The following is a 23,487-nucleotide window of genomic DNA, read 5'->3' on the forward strand; positions in this document are numbered from 1 at the left end:
GCGGTTTTACGAGGCATGCGGCAATCGCATCGCCAGTTCGAATCCGCCTTCGATGTGGGGTTGATCGTACGTGTCCCGGCGTGATCTGCCATTGGCGAAAGCGGTCTCGTTTGCTCGCTTTGTCGACCTGAGAGGGAGACAACGATAACGCTGGAAGGAGACTAAGAGAACGCGCATTTCTTCGTGACGTTTGCTCGCTGGGGTACACGGCGTGATGGGAGTTTGCGCACCGCTTTATATTATAGAGTAGGGCTCACTGGGTGTGTCCCGAGTTCGGAGGGAGATGGGATTGATTGCTCGGAGTTCCTGGAAGGAAAGCTTATCTTATCACATCGAGAAGTGGCCTCTCTCTGTTTCTCTCTGGGGAATCTGGAGAGCGACGTAAAATGTGCTACGAGAGATAAAACACTGCCTGGACTGCGTTCAGCACATCATCTCCCAAATAAAGGAATTCAGACGTGCCTTGTATTATATGGCCTTCTACAGGGTCCCAAGGAACCCATTTAACTCTGCATAAAATATTTTTTTATTACGTCATTTTAATTGAGAAGTAAGCACCTTTAGTTATTCAGTGTTTGCCGGCTTTTATTGTGCTTTCATTTTTTGTTTGCTATCTACAGCACATCATCATTATAAACTAGAGAAAAGCGGGGATGGTATTTTTTCAGTATATATTTTATTTCTATTTAAGAGCACACATGTATTACCTAAAAGATCCTTTTCATGCAACAGTGATAAATAAAAAAAAACCATGCTTTTCCATAAAGAAACACGTGGCAAGGCACATGCATATATCATAAAACAGAATAAAAAACATGCAACATCGTGCTATATCAGAGTCATATTGCACAAAGAACGCAATGAAATGGATTAGAAGGGTAAAATTTGGAGAAAATGTACCTAGGACGAGACATGTTTGAAAAAAGTAATATAACCGAATCTCCGCAATGCCTCAGTAATCTATGCTACAAACGCATTTTTACTTTCTCAATTTATGCCACTGACTATTCTGAATCCACAAAGAAGCTGAAAGAAAAAATCTCTAACGTTGCAAAATGGTCGCACACCAACGCTACAACGGTACATATCTGATCATAAACGAAGAAGACTTCAGTGGCTGCAACTGAAAACTTTCGAAATCATCTTCTCAGAAAAGCTTCAGTTCATTTCGCTTTTTTTTTGGCCAAGACCACGCCCAAGCTGGCATGGCAAATGAAATACCTCGTAGATTTATCAAGTACTTGTGCAAAGGATCACAATGAAGGCTCAAATCCCTTACAATGCGGGCTTATATGCTTGTAGTTTTTCTTTACTTGTTTTCTTTCTCTTGATTTGACGCTCTAAAAACGAATGATCCCAAGAGTAGCGCACAGTATAAGAACACAGGGACAGCAAAGTAACGCAGCTTCTTTGGTAGGTAACCTAGGTGAAACAAGCACCAGCGGATAAGCGGATATTCAACTGGCAACAGGAAAAAAAAACGTTGTAATTCTCTCCGAATTTCAGCGGCGAGGATTTTTTGCAGCTAGTTTGAATGAGGGGGGCGGGGGCAATCAGCTTTCTTTTCTACAATTCAAACGCCGAGGCGAGCGCGCCTAAAGTATACGCTGCAGGGATGGTAACCGGGGCACTGGAATATTCATGTACTTTGCATACTTACCACGATTTGCTCTCGAAGGCATAAGAAACAAAAATTGCTAGTTGAGTTCGCTTTCAGTGCATACCGATGAACCATATTTCTTCTCCGAAAGACGGGTAAAACTGTACGTTAAAAAAAAAAAAGAAAATTGGGTAGGCTCTATCGCGGACGCAGCCGCAGTAGGGTACGTGAAACGTCTTGGGCATACTGCAGATGGTTCATGTGCACTAGGGCACAGAAAGAACGCAACCAAATACACGAGTTACAATTAATCACGTATGAGAACCGTTACACGGCTAACTTAGGCTGCAGCTAGTGGGCCTCTTACGGTCTAATTTTCCAGTCGTGCTGGCTCCCTTTTCGTAGTGGGCCCATTCGTGTTGCAGATGGTGTTTGGGCACTAGGGTAAAAAAAATTATCTCCCCTCCCCCCGTCCCCCTCTACACGAGACTGCCCTGTGCCACTCGGGCCCACGGCACGTTTAGGTGGTTGGGCTGCTGCGCTTGCTAACAAAAATCTAAATATCTCCATAGTGTATGTAGGTGTGTATTAATGTATGTGCTGTCAGGTGTTTGTCACTGTGTATATCATAATCATCACCCAGCGCCTGGAGTAGCATGTCAGGCGAACAGCTAGACATATATCCAGGATATCATTAAAGCCTCTCTCTCTCTCTCTCTCTTTCTCTCTCCTGCGATTTCGCTACTGTAAAGACGGACATGTTAGGCCGTGGCGCCGAGGGGTCAGAAATGACTTCGTCTTGCTTCCCGATTTTTTTCATTTCCGGACCGTACCTTCCGAACGCAGGGAGGCCAGTGCGGAGTAAGTGCGAAATATCTGCAAAAGATTGACACTTCTAGACCCTATAACTCCTGATATGCGCTGGTTTGGGTTTGATAGATTATGTCCGCCATGTCTGAGTGAACTCTTTCAAACGCGACCACTCCCGCTCGGTTCAACGAGCTAGGCCTCTATGAATGCCGAGCAAGTGGATAAATTTAGCTCCAATTGGGTCATGCGTGGCGCGACAACAGTGTCATGTGTGCGTGCGACATATGCATAATCGTGTAATGGCTTCTTCACGATAATAAAAGTAAGGCGCGTGAGTAGTATGGTTGCAGAGTTATAAGCGATGATGCCTTAACAGGTTCTCGTTACATGCGGTTTTAGCAAGCGACTCCCTCTGACCGAACTTTAGCGCGTTTCACGTAAAAAAAAAAAAACACTCCTCTTGGAGTACTGCTTGGTTTTGTCTGTTTCACGCCTTTGAATAAGCAGTAAATTTCAGTTTCAGTATGTTTGAGATATGTTCTTGTAGTGTAGGAATGATGAGATGACATTAGATAGTGTTTTCGTTGGACAATATTTTTTGTGGCCTTGGTTTTGCACGTCACCACTCCAGAAGGCCACAAAATCAGTGCTGCGATTTCTGGAGGTGAAGGGTCTGAGCGACCATCCGTGACACAGCGCTAAGGATTTTCATTACGTTGGTGACTACAGTGCACATCAACTCTCGACTAAGCTCTTCTCTTAATCAGTTCTAAAATGTCTCTTTCTCCCATTGCAAGGTAGCCAACCAGTTTCAGTCTTGGTTAACCTCCCTGCCCTTCATTTATCCCCCTCTTTCTTGTAGGTAATGTTTGATCACACCAATTCACTCGATGCATTGCCTACCACATTTTATATGCGGCGACATTACCAGCCAAAAAAAGAAAGAAAACTCTCATATCATGATTTTGATGCACGTTCAATATTCCCTGATGACCTAATATTATGCGATGCCAGATAAAAACTACCACCTTTATCCTGTCTGCTTAAACTACGCGGGGACGTAAACACATACCGCTCGCTAGAGAGCTGACCGAAGTCCCCGTCAGCACACCGTCCTCCACAGCCAACACTGTACTTTTGTCCCTCGAGAGGCTCTTTTCATCCTTAAACTATTTTCATTTACTCTGGGCAACATTATATTCTGCGCATTGTGTTATTCTCCGTCTGCGCTCAATTCTACATTGACAGTAGGATCGTAGTTACTTCTTTCGTGGCCCTTTGCTCGCAAGGTCACCGCCGTTATTTTCTTTCTCTCTCTCTGTTCCCAGTTTCCCGGCCGTTCTGCGATCCATCCCCCCAACGCCGAGCCAGTGGCTGAAGCTAATAAATTCGAAGCGGCCCAAGAATGTGTGTGGGAAAGGGAACAGGAGAGAAAAGGTGCGGGAGAGGAGGGCATAGAGCGCCGAACAGGAACGCCCAGAGGACGGCGTCTGCCGAAAAGAAAGATGGAAAGAAGGAGAGAAAGAAAGCAAGAAGCGCCAAATGTCTGCGGCCCTTACCGGTCGTCCGCTCAACCTGACGTTCGAGTCGAAGAAGCCGGGTTTCCAGATGCGCCTCTTTTCGCGAATGCTCTTCACATTTTACCCCCCGCTTCCTTTCTTTTTTCTTTTCTCGTCCCTCTATCTTCCTACGTCGCCTCTTCTCCATTAAAGTCCCTAGGAGACTTGGGGGATGTCTATAGGCGCGAGGGCGAGCTTCTTCGCCTGGCTGGCTTTCGATGCGTTCGTTGTCTTCTTCTCATCTGTTCCTCTATTTCTTTTACGTCCTCACGTCTTCTTTCTTTGTTTCCTTGTTCTTTTTTTGTTTTTACTTGCCATTCGTTCACGCTTTTCGTTCTGTCTCACTCCTGCCGTTCTCCTGTTTTCTTCTGCACTTACGGCTTTCACGCACGAAACTCCGTCCTTTCATCTCCGCCGCCACTCCCTTCTTCCCGCGTCCTCTTCGGTTCGTCTTTGGTTGGCGTAAGGTCGCCCGTAAAGGGCCTCGTCGGGAGACTCCCTAGGCAGGGAGCAGAAGTAAGAGAGCGAGAGAGAGAGAGAGAAAGAAAATAAAAGAAAGAAGCTTGCCTCATTTCCTGCGGGTCCCGCTGAGACTACACTGCGGGGAGTCAACCGGTCCACACTCGCCTCTCTTCTCCTACGACGTAGTCAGGCCGCTATATTTACTGCTAACTGCGTCTCCGCTGAGCCAATCGTCTCTTGCCCACCGCACAAGAAAGTCACTGTCCCGCAAGAGGAAGGGCGCAAGGAGTACTGCGCGGCTGGCGCTGCTGCTGCTTGCCCCGTTTGTGCGTCGTGTCGCCCTGCTCGTTGAACGGCTGCGAGCAAATGGAAAAAGGAGCCCACATGCGTAGGCGCAAGGCGTGCCGCGCGTGGGCGTGCGTGCGCCACAGCGCGACGTATTGATGAGAGTTCCGCGAAGGGGTCGCGGGGCGGAAGCACAGGGGCATTTGTCGTAACCCTATTTAAGCAATGTGGATCTTGGCTCCGACCCTTCGTTTTGGGATCTCTTGGGCGGGAGAAGATTCGGTAAGCGGCGGTTGCCCACTGTGTGCCGTGTCGCTCCCAATAGAGCGAGACTGTTGTTGAAAATTGACTTGTCGCGGTGCCGTCTGCTCCGTTCTTTCTTATCCACCCCCCCTTCCCCCCTCCTTCTTTCCGAACAGTGGACCGCAATTTCGACAAGCTCCTCTAATCATCGGCGTTGTAACCAAGAAATCGTACCACCAGCGTAGCTCCTTCGATGGCGTAGTTCTTTCGCTACTGGTCCGTATATTAGTGACTTCGTTGCAGCAGCGCGACTACACTGGGCGAGATGGGGGCGACGAACGGCTCAGGAGATGCGACATCGACAATGAACAAGCAGAGCGACACAAAGCGTACTCTGGACAACTGTCTGCGATGTCTATACACTTATTCGTATTCCTCTTTCCTCTCATTTTTCTAAAAAAAGGAAAGAAGAAAGATAGCGCCCGCGTTTCGGCCGTAACGCGAAGCAGTGACGCCATAGATGACGAGATATAATGCGCAGTAAGCCTTAGACTGATTTATTGCGCTGTTTGTTGGAGTGTGCAATCTCGGGTGCGATCGAGCGATCTCCTTTCGAGAAGTGGAACAAGTGTGAATCGCATTCGTTTGTGGAAGTTGCGCCTCCCGGTGGCGAAGTGGAAAGGCTCGGTTCTTCCTCCTGCTCCTATATACTTTTTAGAACATTTTGCAGGACGAGTTGGTGCATGACTGTGTTTTAGAAAGACTTGCACCTAAGAAAGAACAAACACAGGAAAAAGAAACGTGGTAGACGAAAAGAGCGCTACCTCGTTTTTTTCCCTGTGTTTGTTCTTTCTTAGGCGCAACTCTTCCTAAAACATAGCCTCTTATATACGTATCCGAACTTTGGCCACTGGTCTCCACTAAAGCTGCCCTTTAGCTTCTTGCTGCTGGATTCATCCGCATGTTTTAAAATTTACGTTCGGGCAACCTCGTTACAGGCCTCAGGCTATCCTCGAAATAATCGACACGACGTCAGTGCCATCCAGTTTACGCATGAGAAGCCAAGCGCTAGAAGAAAAAATGGCTGTGGCTTAGGTAAGGTTAAGCCCAGGATGCGAAGCATACTAGCCTTTATTTTAGTTGTTGAACCACTGTTTAGCCTGGTGAACTGCTGTTGCTTGGCTATATTTGGTTCGGCTAGACGAAGAAACAACTCATGCATTACTGCTTCGCCTTCAAGAGTGGAACGCGACAGCGTTCCCGTCGACCCGCCAAGGGGTGTAAGACAATGGGCTACAGGGCAGCGACTACGCGCCCCGCATTGGACGCGGTGAGCGTCGAGCAAAGCAGCGTTCGGCGCGGCAACGAAATGTGCGCCTGAGCAAGAGACGCACGCCTTAGAAACAGCTCGTTTCTAAGGCAACACCGCATTCACTAGAGGCGCTTTTGTACCGCTTTGAAGCATCGTACTCGTGGCTCAGTGGTAGCGTCTCCGTCCCACACTCCGGAGACCCTGGTTCGATTCCCACCCAGCCCGTCTTGCAAGAGTTGAGCCAAAGCCACTTCTCCTCTGTCGTGACGTCACGGTGTCACGTGGTTTCATGGCGACACCGCCGCGCCTGAGGAGCTGGGTTGAGCTCTCGTAATATGCTTCGCATAAAAGGCTGTAATGAATACGTGCTCATAGAATGGTCTATTAAGGTAAAGTGAGAATGTGAAAGGAAAATTACATATATTTATTATAATCCATAATTTATCATTATAGATTATGTGTTAAAATATAATTTCAGATTTGAACGACAGTCTTTCTGCCCTGTGCTTTTTCAGTGTTGAGAGAGAGAGAGCGAGAGAGAAATAGAAGAGGGGAAAGGCAGGGAGCTGGATTAACCAGACACACGTTCTCTTTTCTAGCCTGCATTGGGGGAAGGCATTATGGAGACGAAGAGAGAGAGAGAGGAAATAGAGAGCACAGTTTCGCGCACATTTGAAGGTTCGCACAGAGTCTACACACGGTTGCCAAGACCTGTCGACTTGAGGCACTTCATCAACGCTTTTATGGCTTTCTGTGCCATCGAGGCGTACGGCCATGATCCAAGGATCTTCATTTCTGAAAATGGTCTAGAGTCCAGTCGGTTCAATGCTGTCCGGAGAGCTTCACGCTCGACGTCATACTGGGGCAAAAGACATAGGATGTGTTCAATTGCTTCTCTAGTTCCACAAGAGTCGCACGTGGGCATGTGTATCCCCCATTCTAATGTGGAACGAGTAGGCCTTCGCAAATGCTACCCCGAGCCAGAGGCGGCACAATACTGTCGCCTCAGAGCGGGAAACTTCTGATGGCACTTGTAGCTTTAAGGATGGATCAAACCTATGATGATGACACTTAAGGAGGTCGGGAGAAGATCAGCATTGGTGTGTCACAGCTTTAGCCATGATATGAAGCTTTCTTACCGCGTCGGTTCTAATAAAGGGATCCGCACTGGTCGGGCTTCCAGATGGGCAGACCGGGTGGTTTCGTCGGCGAGGTCATTACCAGCAACCCCGGTATTTCCAGGTAGCCACCGGAATATAATTTCATGCCCTTTAACCATAGCTTGGTGGTTGCTGTATTGATGTATTGCTGCATTGGGCACTTGGCACCTTTGGATCATGTGAGCTACTATGTAAAAAATTCTGTGGCGGTATCTGTAATATAAATGAATTAAATTCGGGGATATTACGTGCCACAACCACGATATAGTTATGAGGCACCCCGTGGTAGGGGACTCAGGATTAATATTGACCACCTGGGGTTCTCTAACTTGCATCCGATACGTGGTACATGGGCGTTTTTGCATTTTGCTCCCGTCGAAATGTGACTGGTATGTGATCCCAGGCCTTCGGGCTTAGCAGCGCAATGCAAAAGCAACTGCACCACCAAGGTAAACTGCGTTGTCGTTGCGACGTTGGTATTGACGCCGTCGATGCTTTCGACATCGTTCTCCGTAGACTGACTATAGGTGCATACTCCGCATGAGTCCAATCATCAGTGTCATGTACAGTCGAGTGCAGAAGTCTAGAAACCACGGCATCAGCAATATATATATATATATATATATATATATATATATATATATATATATATATATATATATATATATATATATATATATATATATATATATATACATATATATATATATATATATATATATATATATATATATATATATATATATATATATATATACATATATATATATATATATATATATATATATATATATATATATATATATATATATATATATATATATATATATATATATATATATATATATATATATATATATATATGTATATATATATAACCACGTTTTCAGCGACTGTTGGGGGAGGGCGGGGGGGAATCATGACTTGACCCGTAACAAACGGTTCTTCTTACGCTTCCTGTAGTGGACACTCAACGCTAAGTGTATCTTCACTTCCATAGCGCGCCGTCCCCGTTTGACCGTTTCTTCTAGCATCGCTCAACAACGTGAAATTATTGCACGACTCTCGTCAAACGTCTTTATGCGTCGGCTGTAACGAAAAAAACATTTTTTTAGTGGCACCTCTGGTCCTTAAACTTTTGTATGTCTAGTGGCGTAGCCAGAGGGTGGCACACCAGGAAAACACCCCCCCCCCGCCCCCCTCCCCACCCCTTTGAAACTGATTTGTTAGTACGCGGGCTCTAATGGTGAAGCCAAGAATAACGAGGTGGCATGACGACAACAAACACACGTCGATGACGGCAACGGTCGTTATGAGGTGAGCGTAATGAAAGGGCCGACGGGATGGGTGGAGAAAGGAAACCCAGTTTCAAACTCGTACCTACTATCGCATTAAAAAAGGAAGAAAAAATGATTACCACGAACAGTATTGGAGCTCGTGTGAAAAGGCACTGCCAATCTATTTAAGCTAATCCACGCAATAGTGAGCCGTAATTCGGCGAGCAAACCTATGCAGGCAACGTTGAAGGCGGAGATATGCAAAAGTATTTTCCTTAGGCATGGCATGGCAAGAACTTTATTTTAGTCCAGAGAAACTAGAGTCCGAGGGCACAAGCCCCCGGGCTATGTTGGTGGCTCCGCCCACGTAGGCACCGGTAGGCCAAAGGCTTTCCCGATGTCGAGATGCTTTTTTTTTCAGCGGCTGTTGGGGGGACGGGACGGGGGGTCATGAGTTGACCCGTAACAAACGGTTCTTCTTACGCTTCCTATAGTGGACACCTCAACGCTAAGTGTATCTTCACTTCTATAGCGCGCCGTCCCCGTTTGACCGTTTCACATGAATGGCCGCCACAGTTCCCGGCATGCTGTACACTGCGAGTCCAGAAGGCCCAAAGCTCGGCTCGAAATCGGCCAGCGCCAGCCGTCGACCACTGAGGAACGATGCAGCACCTACGGCGATCGGGACGCTCCGGTCTTCGACGGGTCGCCGACGGGGCAACATTAAAAGGGCGGCATCCGAGATACACTTCTTTAGGGAAGAAATTGAATCGCGCTCTGGAGAGCCATAAGGAGAATAAACATTTTCTCCTCCCTCCCCGTCCTTCTCCAATTCTTTCGCCACGCACGGTCCTATAGCTGCGCTCCTTATAAATGAGTATCAAATCGAATTCCGCCCGCCTTTCAGGGTGCTCGCTGAGCGTGCGATGCGATATGGGCCGGCTTTCTATTATTTTCTTTATTTTGTTATTCCTTGCTTCACCGTCGGCGCGGTCTCTCACGACCCCTCAAAGACTGGATGGAAGAGTAAAGGGATCGCGGATAAAAAGAACGGAGATCCTTTTCTTAATTTTTTTCCGTTGGAGTTTCATTTTTTTCATTTTTTTCATTTCGCGAATGTGGGAAGGAACAGACAAGTGCCGTGGAGATGGAACAAATCTAAGCGGGAGCTTCGTCCAGAGGAGGACACGTCTGGTTGTTACGTAAGGGCTGCAAGTCGCGCGTTCGAATCATATCACTGACTTAAGCAGGCTTTCAATCGCTGTGTCGCGCACAGACCTCGCCTATGTCGGTATAGGCAACACACAATTCACAGCTAGTTTACATTTCATCGAGAACATTTTGAAGGGGGCAGCGTAAACAGGAAAACGAACGGTTTGAGAGCTCCGATATCTAATGCTAGAGATCGAAAAAGGAGATAATCACGGAAGTACGAAGCATCGAAGCAGAAGAGCATGATATTGAGAAGAAGCGTGATAGACATGTAGAATGTGATTCACGTTTGCTCCCACTTCAATGTTAGAGCGTGCACGGGCTGGCACGTGCAGGCTCTCAGCGGCGTTACTTTCAGATTTGTGATGTACAAATATAAAGCCAGCTTTCGTGAGTGCGTACGCGGTGCCTGTGCCTGAAGTGGCAACCACGCGGAAAAATTTCAACATATTTTAGGCATTGCGCCATCTTGAGTGCGTCGGAGCTCCTTTCTCAAGCTACCCGATGGACGCGTAGTGAAATCTACAATTAAAAAAAAAAAACATTCACGCAGAAACTCCTCTGGCAGCTGTATTAGCAAGGGTAAGCATTGTGCCATTTGCTCATCTTCACGCCGCCTCGTGTCATTATCAATATTATGAAACTTGATCCGACTAGTATAAATGACAGCACTGCGGCGACAGGAACTGCCGCAAGGGGAATTAATGACGGAAGCAAACTACTGCAGGTGGCGGCGCCAAGTGCGTTGATGACAATCCGATCATTATAAGCCGTTATCGCTCTTAGGCGCCTTATACATCCACGTCGAATCATTATCACCCGTGATCAACCGTACCCCGGCGGAGGATGCATATGGCGTGGCTGCATATGGCGCGGCCGCGCGGGCTTTATCTTGAAAACGATCGTATTACTTGATGGTGGACGTACTGGTTTCCTCGTTAGGTAGGCACAGAAATGCTTGTGCATTTATTACTTTTCTTTTTCAAGGTTCGAACCAGGCAAAACGTTCAAGATAGGCCGGAGGGTCAGAACGTGGGGTTACCAAGCGTTCTTGGTGTGTCTTGCGGCTGATGGCTTTAGCTGCCTTTGAAGCTGCCTTTAACGAAAAGCTGGAGACGTCAACCTGTCTAAAATTGTGAATTAAGCGAGTCGCATTTGAGTAGATGTTTATACTATGTTTTCTTCTGTTTCAGCACACCCGCCGTGGTTGCTCAGTGGCTATGGTGTTGGGCTGCTGAGCACGAGGTCGCGGGATCGAATCCCGGCCACGGCGGCCGCATTTCGATGGGGGCGAAATGCGAAAACACCCGTGTGCTTAGATTTAGGTGCACGTTAAAGAACCCCAGGTGGTCAAAATTTCCGGAGTCCTCCACTACGGCGTGCCTCATAATCAGAAAGTGGTTTTGGCACGTAAAACCCCAAATATTATTATTATTATTCTGTTTCAGCACAATCGCAAGCTGGATTCCCACGCTTTCCGCTTAAACGAGACATAGATTGCGGAAGCTACACTAATGTGAAGGCGATTAAACTTAACTGCTTCGGCTTAACGGCTTAACTGCTTCGTACTATCATCAGCCGAGAAATAACTCTTCCACTTTGTATCCGGCACGCCTTGTCACTATTCTCATTCTCTGTGAGCTAAGACTGGCTTTTCAGAAATGTTAAACCAAAAACGTCATCGGTTCAAATGCCAACTGAGCATGTTTAGGCTGTAATTACCATTGCTGTACGCGTTTATTTTGCGTATATTGACTCTAAAAAGGGAAATAAAAATAAATTTAAAGAACGTTCTTACGTTTCCGAATGATGCAATTGCCGTTCAAGAGGATCTTTTCGGCCAAGAGGGAGAGAGGGACTTCCTATGAGATGAAGTTGGAGAGGTCGCCGATAAGTACTGTGTTCTAGCTTGCTATTCAGCGTTGGCGTGGGCGCTTATTGGCTAAACTTTTAATTATGTATATCGTAATATACTGACTCGTCAATTGCAGCGCTCTCCATCATCGCCACAAACGTGTTACAATAGAGAGAGAGAGGGATATCAGGAAGGCAGGGATGTTAACCAGTCAAGAGTTCAGTTGGCTACTCTACTCTCGGGGGAAGGGAGAAGAGGAAGAAAGAGAAGGGAGTGAGAGAGAGAGGGTATAGTGACGTGCGCGGATAGTACTTGAGTCAAAGCCGTTCGCACAAAATACAAAAGTGCCTTCACTGCCTTCTGAGCCGATGATCGGTGGGGATGGTGCTGTCTGTTCACTCGGAGGACGATCATATAGTTTCCTCGATGTGTTGCACAAAGATTGTCTCTGTGCTTGAATCTGAGGACAGCGGCACAATAAGTGGTCAATGCACTCCTCACATCCGCAAACGCCGCATGCAGGACTATCAGCCATTCCAATTAGTGCTGAATAAGCTTTCGTGAAGGCAATTCCCAGCCGCAACCTACACAGAAGAGACGCTTCAGAAGTCGGAAGACACAGAAGTCCGGTCGGGGGTCTTGTGTTGCAGTGAAGGGTTTAGTCTGTGCAGTCTGGTGCGCCTTGTATGTGCGGTGTTCCATTCGGCTAAGGAGAGCGTGCGTGCTAGAATGCGAAGTTTTCTCGCAGCGTCGGTCTTTTAGAGAGGAATGGGGACGCAGTGGTCTTCTTTGTTTGACGTCCGAGCTGCCTTATCTACGTCATCATTTTCAATGATACCGCAATGGCCTGGTATTCACTGAAAAGAGATATCATGGACTTTTTCTCTCAAGTAATGGACAAGGTCCGCGATTTCGCTCGTGAACTGATCGTGAGTTTCATATTCGAAAAAGGACTGCACACATTGCAAGGCCGGCACTGAATGGCAGAAGACTGCCCATTTTCGAGGGCCTTCAGCATTTATCACATGAAGCGCGTCGCAGAGAGCTGCGAGCTCTACAGCTCTAGACGTAGTCATATGGGAACTCTTGAACCACTAGATTATTCCCATTGTTGATATAACTACAGCGCCACCGGAACATATTACAATGAAATGTAACAAACCGACGAGATGAACGACCCATAACTAATGGTAACCAACATATTTCATAATGTGTGCGCACTAACGGTAACTGTCATCTTCATAATGTGCCCAAGCTAATAAATACTGTCACAAAGGTAAAAAAAAAGAAAATGTGAGGGAATCATTGACGACAATCCTCAACGTAAGCGAATAGAACGAACGAACGAACGAACGAACGAACGAACGAACGAACGAACGAACGAACGAACGAACGAACGAACGAACGAACGAACGAACGAACGAACGAACGAACGAACGAACGAACGAACGAACGAACGAACGAACGAAACGAACGAACGAACGAACGAACGAACGAAACGAAACGAAACGAAACGAAACTAAACTAAACTAAACTAAACTAAACTAAACTAAACTAAACTAAACTAACTAACTAACTAACTAACTAACTAACTAACTAACTAACTAACTAACTAACTAACTGACTGACTGACTGACTAACTAACTAACTAACTAACTAACTAACTAACTAACTAACTAACTAACTAACTAACTAACTAACTAACTAACTAACTAACTAACTAACGAATGAATGAATGAATGAATGAATGAATGAATGAATGAATGAATGAACGAACGAACGAACGAACGAACGAAGGAGAGGGTATAGGAACCAAGGAAGGAACGAAGGAACGAACGAACGAAGGAAGGAACGAAGGAACGAACGAACGAACGAACGAACGAACGAACGAACGAACGAACGAACGAACGAACGAACGAACGAACGAACGAACGAACGAACGAACGAACGAACGAACGAACGAACGAACGAACGAACGAAGGAACGAACGAACGAACGAATGAACGAACGTTTTCGTTGCCAAGACCGACCACCGACCATCGACCACCGAGCAACCACGAAAACGGGTGAAAAACTCAAACAAGTCATTCGCTTCCTTTTTTTTAAAGAAGCTGTATCATATGCGAAATTTAACTGTGTATACAGCATTCCATTAGTGTGCCTAAGCGAAGAGGGGAGGCAGGTAAACAAAGAAAAGCACCTATGGCGCTGCACGATGCCTATAATTTGCGCAGCTGAGTTGTAGCGCTCTTTTGTGCATATCAGGAGGCCTGCGGGTCGTTTGCGTAGGTAGGCGATCGTTCGGTGCAATTTGAGACACTTGTGTAACCTCCCTCCTCCCCTAAGAAGACAATAATAATAAAAAAACAGGGTTGGGTTGGATGGTGCTTCTCCAAAATAGGTAACTCGGCATATTAGGGCAGGCGCTCTCTAAGCATCACGCCTGTTTGCGCAACCCGTCGACGTCGGTTTCGGGAACCTTACGCCGCGGCGAAATTTATGTCCAGCGCCCAGAAAACGCTTCTAAAATGAGTTATAAGGAGGGACTGACGACGGATAATTACATTAGGGTGCGATGGCAAGCGACGCGCTCTGTCTCGGTTGACGTTATTGCCACGGCATGACAGCGTTTACGTAATCATCGCAGTTACAAGCCATCTTGTTGTCTCCCACTTTGCCGGTCACATATCAATTACGCTTAGTTGCCCCGAAGCACCGCGTCCGGCTGCTTCGTAAACGGTGATCCACCAGCTGCGACGAAAAGCGCCCTGATTGGGGGTGGCACGTGGGGCATGTCAACACGATTCTTTGTATTTTTAGTTCCATTGGAGGTTCTCTAAGAGGAACACTAGACAGACCAATTTGCCGCTCACTCAAGTACGTGTGCAGAATTATGCACGAAAAGCTGCGGATCCTACGCGCTGCAGGAATAGGGTTAAGCGAAGCTCTCATTGATGTTTCTGAAGAACAACGTTCCTGCTTAGCAAGGACATACAAGAAGGGATTACACGATCCTGTTGGACGCATTTTCGCTGGGAACCGCCTCGCTGAAGCTAAACTCGTTGCGCTCGATCATGGACATACCACGTGTATACCATCGTTTCGGTGGACGTCAAGTAACTCCATGTAGCTGAAGGCCATCAGGAAGCCCACCACTGTAACGCGTTTCATAGCTTTCGAGCTGCAATTGAACTTTCAAGTCTAAAAATTTAGGCTTATTTTTCTTCTATTCAGTGATTTCGTGCATTCTTTGGTGGTGTTATTGCAGTATAGAACAGGTGCGATGGCATATCTAATCATCATCATCATCGTCAGCCTATTTTATGTCCGCTGCAAGACGAATGCCTCTCCCTGCGATCTTCAACTACACCTGTCCTGCGCCAACCGATTCCAACTAGCGCCTGCAAATTTATTTCGTCACCACACCTAGACTTCTGCCATCCTCGGCTGTGCTTCCCTTCTCTTGGCATCCATTCTGCAGCCCTAAATGGTCCACCGGTTATCTAACCTGCGCATTGCATAACCTACGCAGCTCATTTTCTTTTTCTTAATGTCAATTAGAATATTGGCAATCACCGTTTGTCCCGTTGACGCCGTAATGAACAATGTTTGGGTGTTCTTATTTTTTCCATTATCAGCAAAATAATAATAATAATAATAATAATAATAATAATAATAATAATAATAATAATAATAATAATAATAATAATAATAATAATAATAATAATAATAACGCACAAAAGACCAGAAAAAAACTTAGCAGAAGCGAAGACTGGGAGCTCCACGATGGCCTTAAAAACATAGCGAGGTTAACAAATCTGGGCGCAGAAACAAAGAAAAAAAAGAAAAAGAAAAAAAAATCCGCAATAAAAGAAAAAGAAACATGATGTTAAGCAGTGAAGACGTATGAAGGCGTCCAGTGCAAACGCAAACGCAGCTCGAATCTGCGCACCTATGTTCAGAAAGCTGGCACCACAACGAATGCCTATTGGTCATATCGTCGCGTTGAATCACACCTCATGGAGAGGGACCGAGCTACGAGTGTGGTGCCTTTTAACAGATGGCGCAATTGTATGACAGTAGATGGCTCAGTGGAACCACATTCAAACGCCAGCTTTTATCAATCACTTGCTTTTCAGTCGACTGACTTTGTTTCGACAGAGTAATTGAGGCACAAGAACAGACGAGTCAGACGGATTTTTTAGCGGGCAAACAGCGGCTAGGCAAAGCCATCTTTTATCCTTGGCCGGTAATGAATATTGAAAATGTAGTCTCTGTTATTTGTGTGCAGGTAAATAAAGAACCAATGTTTGAAGTACACACTCGGTCAGGCACTTTAGACGCTTTGAACTAAGAAACAAATAGTCGTTACCGGTGTTAGCAAGAAAGAACCGCTGCGAAAATTGTTAATTGTGCTCAGTCGTCTCGTGGCTGAGTGTCGCCTGCGTTGCGGCAAGTCTAGAGTTTGATATCCGTCACTAAAGTTCCATATGTTCATTTTCTGCCCCAAAATCAGGCTCTCTTTGCGAGATAAACCACCTCGGAGAAGGGCTAGCTGCGTCCTTTAAACTCCGTCCAACTACGTTAGAGGGAAGAGCTTCTAACATGGCGCTCCAAAGTGTGCACAGTCGGCTAGAATGCTTAACATGCGATGTGTGAATTTTCGTGGAACCCAGGCCACCAGCGAGGCCTGATAGGTATGGTGTGACAGCTCTCAGTGCGGACTGCACTGCAGAACCGCAAGGAAATTGGGTTTTAGTCTTTTTATTCTTTTATATTTTCTTGGTGCTCAACTGGTTCTCAAACATACTTTCCCAACCATACAAATGTTAAAAAAGCATGTTTGTTTCTGCTACAAGTATCCGTTTCGAGGAGTGCCGAAAAAAAAAAAAACATCTTGAACGTTCAGTGAAGCGGTGTGAAGTAAGCGTAGGTGATAACCGTAGCCGAGGCTAGCACCGGTCCTTTTAAACTTCTTATTTTACTTTTTTAGTGGAGGGTTTGATCAAAACATCTTTTTCGCTCTTGAAAAATTTTTTTGTGATTAGTCGCTCGTAAACTGTTATCAGTATGATTCGACAATCAGACGAGCTATATATTTCCGCCGACGTATAACCAGAGCTGGGGCTCAACGTTATATTTGACTGCGTGTGCCACTACCAAGTTTATCATCATCAGCACCAGCAGTAGCCTATTTTTGTTCCTTATCTGGACGAAGGCCTCTCCGTAATACTACTACAGAATTAATAACCTTTCCTTATTATTACGCATATTTCTGTCGAAGTGATGCTAAAAAAGAAAGAGAAAAATAGACAAGCTGCAATTTATGATCTGCATTCACAATCCCACAACCTTCGTGAAATGGAAACGTTGTGGGATCGTTCACCACCTGCGGCAAGTTGTTTTTTCATCCACTTCCATTTCCATTAATTTATCGTGTCTTTATTTCATTTATTAAGAACAAGTAATTTCCCCTATGTTGTTCTTGGTGTCACTGTTTGTTGGCTTCTTATGATATTGCCCATAAAAAACATTTCAGTAGGTTAAGGTGGTGATTTTTTTTCGTTTTTTTTTCGTTGTCTTGTGCTAGCTGATTCCAACTTGCGCCTGCAAATTCCCTAATTTCAATGCCCCACCCAATTTCCTCCTGTCACTACCAAGTTCTGTCGCAGTTGTAGGTGGGAACACAGAAAAACTATTTGCGAAACGCTGTCAGCGCTATTAAAGTCATTCTGTGTTGGTGTACGAGCACTTAATACTTTTGCGTAGTACCACTACAGAATTAATAAACGTTCATTATTATTACGCATATTTCTGTCGAAGTGATGCTAAAAACAAAAGAAACAAGAACAAGCTGCAATTTATGAGCTGCAATGCTCATAAAAACATTTTAGTAAATTAAGGTGGTGCTTTTTATTTCTCTTTTTTTTTGCCGGTGAGAGCTGTACAGCTTGCGCTAAATGGAGCGGCGACGAAATTCGACCAATTCGTTGCGTTGTATTTTTGGCCAAGGAGTGATTATTATAAGTAAGCACACGAAGGACCTACCTGGTCGATACTATGATCATGTGCCAAATGTCGTCGTGTGCGTGGTATAAACCATACATATTTTGTTAGGTAATATTTTGTGAGGAAATCGGGTGGAGTGGTTGAAAGTGCGTGTTTCCAGCTGCTCCATATCACGTATGGTAATAGCAATGGCTTTATTTTCATCCAGACAATTATGGTTATACATAGAAAAAAAGCTCTAAATGGCTTGACTAGCTCGGCGTCGCCAGAGAAAAAAAAAAGCATACAACCTTTTGATTTCCTTTATTTTTTTGTAGTTAATGAACAGCGGTTAGTGTATTTGACAATAATATTTAAGTAAGGAAGAGTAGTTAGCGATAAATACAGACAGATTAAAAAAGAAAATGCGATACACAAGCTGTTTTGTTCGCATAAAACATCTCACAGTAATTGCACTTGTTAGTCCAGTGAGCACAGAATTATACATAACCTACAAAAAGTGGGAATAACTGCATGGTATACAAACTATATACTGAAAAATAAGCACGACAGAGGGAACCTTTTAGTTAGGTTAAGAGAGGAATTTTCTCAGACATCTGATCGAAGGTTCTATTATAGGTTTAAGAATTACCCGAAAAAAATTAAGACTGAATAACACAAATAAATAAATAAATAAATAAATAAATAAATAAATAAATAAATAAATAAATAAATAAATAAATAAATAAATAAATAAATAAATAAATAAATGATGAATGGCGTAATGTCAAACTTAAGGACGAGGTTAAAAAAATGTCAAGGCATTTCAGCGACGTGTAAGGTCACTAAAGTTTGCAGGGCGCAGCCCTTACGTTTTGTGTTAGCACTGACACACGTCATTCGCAAAGTTCGAGAATAGAGTAGATTGGTTATTGGGGTTTAACATCCCAAATGAAACCCTGGTGGGGCCATGAGTGACACCGCAGTCGGGGCCTCCGGATTTATTTTGACAAAAAAGACAACCACAGGAAAAGGCGACGGAGACGGAAATACTCCCACTTCCCACTCTTTCTCTCTCCGCCGCCTTTTCCTGTTGTTGTCTTTTTTGAATGCACCACTTGGTTCTTCAAAGTAATGCATCACTTAGTCCAGCAAGGGGTTCTTCTAAATTATTTTGACAAGCCGGTGGTTCTTTAACGCGCAAGGAAATCAAAGAACACGAGCGTTATTTCAAATTTCGCCCGCACGGAAATGCGGCCACCGGGGCCGAGAATCGACCCCGGGACCTCATTCTCGGCAGCAGAAGGCCACGTTTATTTAGCCGTGCACAACGCGGTACGGCTCCTCCAGTCGTGTTTGGCGTTCTCAACGAAACAGGCGCCTCTCGTCGCCGCTCACGAAAGATGTCGTTCGGGTAACTGGGTGACCCGAACAAGTGTTATCGATGAACTCCTAAGTGCCTCTCAAGACCTTCTTACCAGAGACATAACTCTCCTCCAGGACTTTTGGGCCACGCTTCCGGCTTAAACGCGTCCACCAATCACCGGACTCCTTGGACTACCGGGCAAACGGGATATTGGTGTGCTAGGAAAGCTGGATGCTTTAAAATTTTATGTAGTTTTCACTCTTCTTTAGTCTTTCGGGGCGTAATTGTTTTTCATGTTCGCACACAATAATCTCTTTCTTTCCAATTCTTCTTCTTCTTCTTCTTTTTTCTTTTCTTTTTTTTTTTTTTGAACAGAACGTTTTCGAGAGGCTTCACTTTCACGAACGGCAGAACTGAAGACGCGCGATGCATGTTTTACACGGACCTTCCCAACAGTAGTTGAGATTTCCCTTTTTAAAGTGAGTGGTGTTGCAATGAGCTCTGCATGGTTCTTAAATTTCTCAACTCCAATTTATACGTAGAATGTCTACATTTTTCAGTTTGACAGACGGACAGACATACAGGCAGATTTAGTCGGTATAACAAATAAGAATGTCGCTAAAACATTATTCTATTATTTGTAATTATTAGTGCTTGTATAATACGCGTTATACATTTCTTGTTGTTGTGTGTGAATTATTTTAACACTGTAATTCCTCATCTGTTTATGTGCTCATCGAAGTCTACATCAGGGCCGTTTGTGTGTGTTTGTGACTGTTTACGAACTCATTGTGGTGCGACTTGAATTTGACTTTTACACTGTGATGATCATAGGTGTATAGGAGTGTGCTGTGGCTTTCTCACCCTATGAAGTGATTTTTTTTTCATTTCTTTTTTCATTGTCCTACATATTTTTTTATATAGCTGTTTCTGCTATGAGAAAAGGAGTAGTCGTCACCATTATAAGGTGACTACGTCTCTTTCTTGCATTTTCATTTCAACAACAACAAAAAAAATGGTGCAGTATATAATTGTACCGATAGACTCTGTAGCTAGCGGTCGGTTTGTGTGTTACACGAAGCTTGACGTGCAAGTACGTCAGCCATGTACATAGCTTCAGCGCGCATATGTAGGCAACTCTACCGTTGCTATCGTTGATTTTCTTGTTTTCCTTACTTTCTTTTGCGAAAATGTGTGTTAGACATTCTGCTGTTCTTGCAGTATGTGAGACAACTAAATGGAGATTGACTAGCAGATATATGTGCCTATAATATGGCACGTGCGTTTTGATTAGCATTCATTAATTCGAAATGTCACCAACTTCACTTTTATTCATAGGCATAGCTTAAGCGGGCTAGGTAAACTCAGTCGACTGACTCACTGGTCCTTCGATCAACCGACTGATCTTTCAGTAATTCAACCCATATTTGGGCTAATCGAGTAACTAATCAATCAGTCAATCAGTCAGTTGGTTGACTGATTGATTTTTTATTGATCGGGTTTAAAGTTTGAAAGAGCCAACACGGAAATGAGAAGCGCTGTAGTGAAATGCTATGGACGGGGTTCGTTCACCTGCTGCAAATTCCAAGTAGACGAGTGGGTTTGCATTCCGAGCCAAAATGAACATGACCCTGGTGCCTAGGGAATCAAATGCGCGGTATCGTATTCAATGGCAGAAGGCCATAGTTACTGAGACGTCGCAACAGGTATAGGACCCCCCCCCCCCCCCCCCCAAAACAGACAAAAATTCCTCATAAGAGTTTCTCCTACGCCGTAGACGTTTTTCTAAACAAAAAGCCTCATCCAATCATTCCACTTTCTGAGAAATACGACATTCGGATTGCAAAACCGTCACCGAACAAAAAAATAGAAAGAAAGAAAAGGAAGGAAGGAAACGCGCCCTTCGCTACGCGTCGCCGGAAGCAAACACTTGGGCTACAGGAAGAACGGCCTCAGAATACACGATTCCTTCGTAATCAAACAAAGGCGAGTTTAGGGATGACAACAAGAAGAACTCGGCTCTCGTTTGGCCGCCCGCGAGAACCCGAGTCAACCGCTTCGTTTGCCGTGTCACTTATTTCTTTGTTTCTCTCGAATTCTGGAAAGGAGCTCGTTGAAAGGAACTCGCTTCCTTTTAAGAGGCTTTATAGCTGTCACTCGCTTGAACAAGAAGCGGCGCTTGTTTACCCTTGGCGATCAATGTTTGCTTACGGGCCTTTCTCTTGTGGGATTAAGTTTGCCTCGGCCGAGACGCGCGCTGCTTCCTATTTCGGCGGCCCTCCTTTTAGTAGTGAGGTAGGCATAGGCCTCCTTTCCTCACAAAGAAACAGCTTCGGCACTCATCGCAACATGTTGTGTGTTATTGCGGCGGTACTGTGCTTGGAACCTTCGTGCCGTCCAATTATTTCACGGATTTTTCGATTCGCTTTTGCTTTAGGACGAACTTGCCACCATCGCCCTTTGAAGAATTCCTCTTTTTTCCCCTCTTATTTCTTTTTTTCAGAGCAAACACAGCGTCTAAATTTTCTTGTCGTCTTTCTGGCTTGTTACCAACTTGCCCGCGCTAATCAATGAACAAACATCGGCAAAATAAAAAAAAATAAGTCACGCTGCAGCAGGTTCGCCATGAAGGCACAAATCGAATAGAATCAAATTAAATCTGACCAAGCGAGCGGCGTTGGTTTTATACTGGCGCCCTGTCCGATAACTAAATCTGCCTTCGTTAAGGCGGCTTTCACGAATAGGTCCAATTTTCTCTTTCTTATTGTAGAGCTAGCTGGTAATGCCATCATTTTTTGGTTTATACGTCACGCAGTAAAGTTGGCAACATTTAGGATAAAAAAAGGCAGCAAAAGACGACATGGTTGGACATTTCAGCGCTTCAGCAAAAAAGCAAAGCCCTACAAAACAGGGAGCGAAAAACCTTTAGATTTATTGTTTGACTGCTCTAAGTCGCATATCGCACTTCTGGCTGATTGCATGGTTTTCTAAGCGCGGCCTTCGCGAAACTGGCGCTCTTTTATTTTACCTTGCAAGAAGAGCAATATACCCACGGAGAAGCATGCAAGAAAGAAAATGCGTATTTTAATGACAATATTACATTTTCTTTTTTTTTTGCTAAAAGAAGTTTGCTTTACGTGATAACTCACGTGCGCAAGGGTGCGTCCTCTCGTAGCGTTTTCGTCGTCTCTCTCCGCGATATCATGATGGCCAATGCTTGATGACTTTTATTGACAGAGCTTTTTTTATTCGGGTACTTGTCACGAAGCGTTTTCATTGACGCATGCTGAATTTAATTGGTAATTTTGGGTGAAAATAACACGCTACAAATGCTGCGCTCTAGCGCGTTCGCTTACGGCTCACTACGTGCCTCAATCTCAATCAATCGAGCATTGAGCAATCGAGCATTGAGTTCATTGTCGAGAACGGATGCAGCGCGGCAGTTCATAGGTTTTGCCCGTTCCAACACGTCGAGGAAGTGCAATGCACCAGAGTTAACTAACCGTTGCCTACGCAATACGGACCAAGATATGAAATAACTTCACATGCAGAAATCTTGTGATTAGTTGGCATGCAGAAATCTCACTGTGTCGCCTGGGAGTAGGCGTTTTCATTTACGAACGCCCATTCAGTCCTAACTGGAACGGCGGAGATGATCAATTAAGTGGCGTAGAAGAATCCTTAAAGAAACACCTCCCGTGTGTCTACCCATCACACGAAGACGAGATGCTTGCCCTTCGGCCAGCTTTAACGAACATAGATAACAGGCCTTTTACAGAGTAGAAGGCACTGCGCCTCGTGCGTCTAGGATGTGCAAGGGCACCAAAGTGCTGCTGCGCTTCTCGTGATGCCCCTGGCTATGTACGACCACTTGTGACGAACCGATCGACGAACTCTTTATTGCCTTTGTGTGCGAGCGTACTGCGAACTTCTCTCCTTCATCTCATACTTGAGTCCTCCTTCTCCAGAGCAGGGTAGCCAACCATTGTCAGCTTGGTCGACTTCCCTTCATTTCCTTTTAACACTCCTCTCGCTCACGAAGCTTGCGTGCAGGAATGCATCCCGTCGCTATCAAATACAGCAACGAAGCTTCGCTGATCGGGCCGTCTGCACTGTCTGGACCAGTCTTTGCAACTCTGTTTCCCATCGTGACTAAGCGGAATGGGGACAACTATTATTTGCTGACTGTAGCTCGGGATAACCTTCGTGAAATCTTTTGCATACCGCACTGCAATGGACGACAGCGCAGCCTGTGACGATTGTGGCAGCGAGGAGACCACTAAACGCCTTCTTTGTCGTTGTACTCGCTGCAGCACATAGATGCGGTCAGATGCGACCACGGTAGCAGTTCTTGATGA

The 23,487-nt window shown here is 45.1% G+C and overlaps 1 protein-coding gene and 1 long non-coding RNA gene across 4 annotated transcripts in view; one reads left to right on the plus strand and one right to left on the minus strand.

Annotated features, from left to right (window-relative positions):
• LOC135908352 (uncharacterized) overlaps positions 1-4,443 on the plus strand; it is a 140,567-nt gene extending 136,124 nt beyond the window's left edge. For both annotated transcript variants that reach the window (XR_010566294.1, XR_011514624.1), the window contains one exon: positions 3,739-4,443. This is a non-coding gene — a long non-coding RNA (uncharacterized lncRNA). The remainder of the gene's footprint in view (positions 1-3,738) is intronic.
• LOC135908350 (potassium voltage-gated channel protein Shaw-like) overlaps positions 1-23,487 on the minus strand; it is a 244,196-nt gene that overhangs the window by 119,685 nt on the left and 101,024 nt on the right. The gene's annotated exons all lie outside the window — the stretch shown is intronic.

This window comes from Dermacentor albipictus, chromosome 5, assembly GCF_038994185.2.
Source record: "Dermacentor albipictus isolate Rhodes 1998 colony chromosome 5, USDA_Dalb.pri_finalv2, whole genome shotgun sequence".
Taxonomy (NCBI): Eukaryota; Metazoa; Arthropoda; class Arachnida; order Ixodida; family Ixodidae; genus Dermacentor; species Dermacentor albipictus.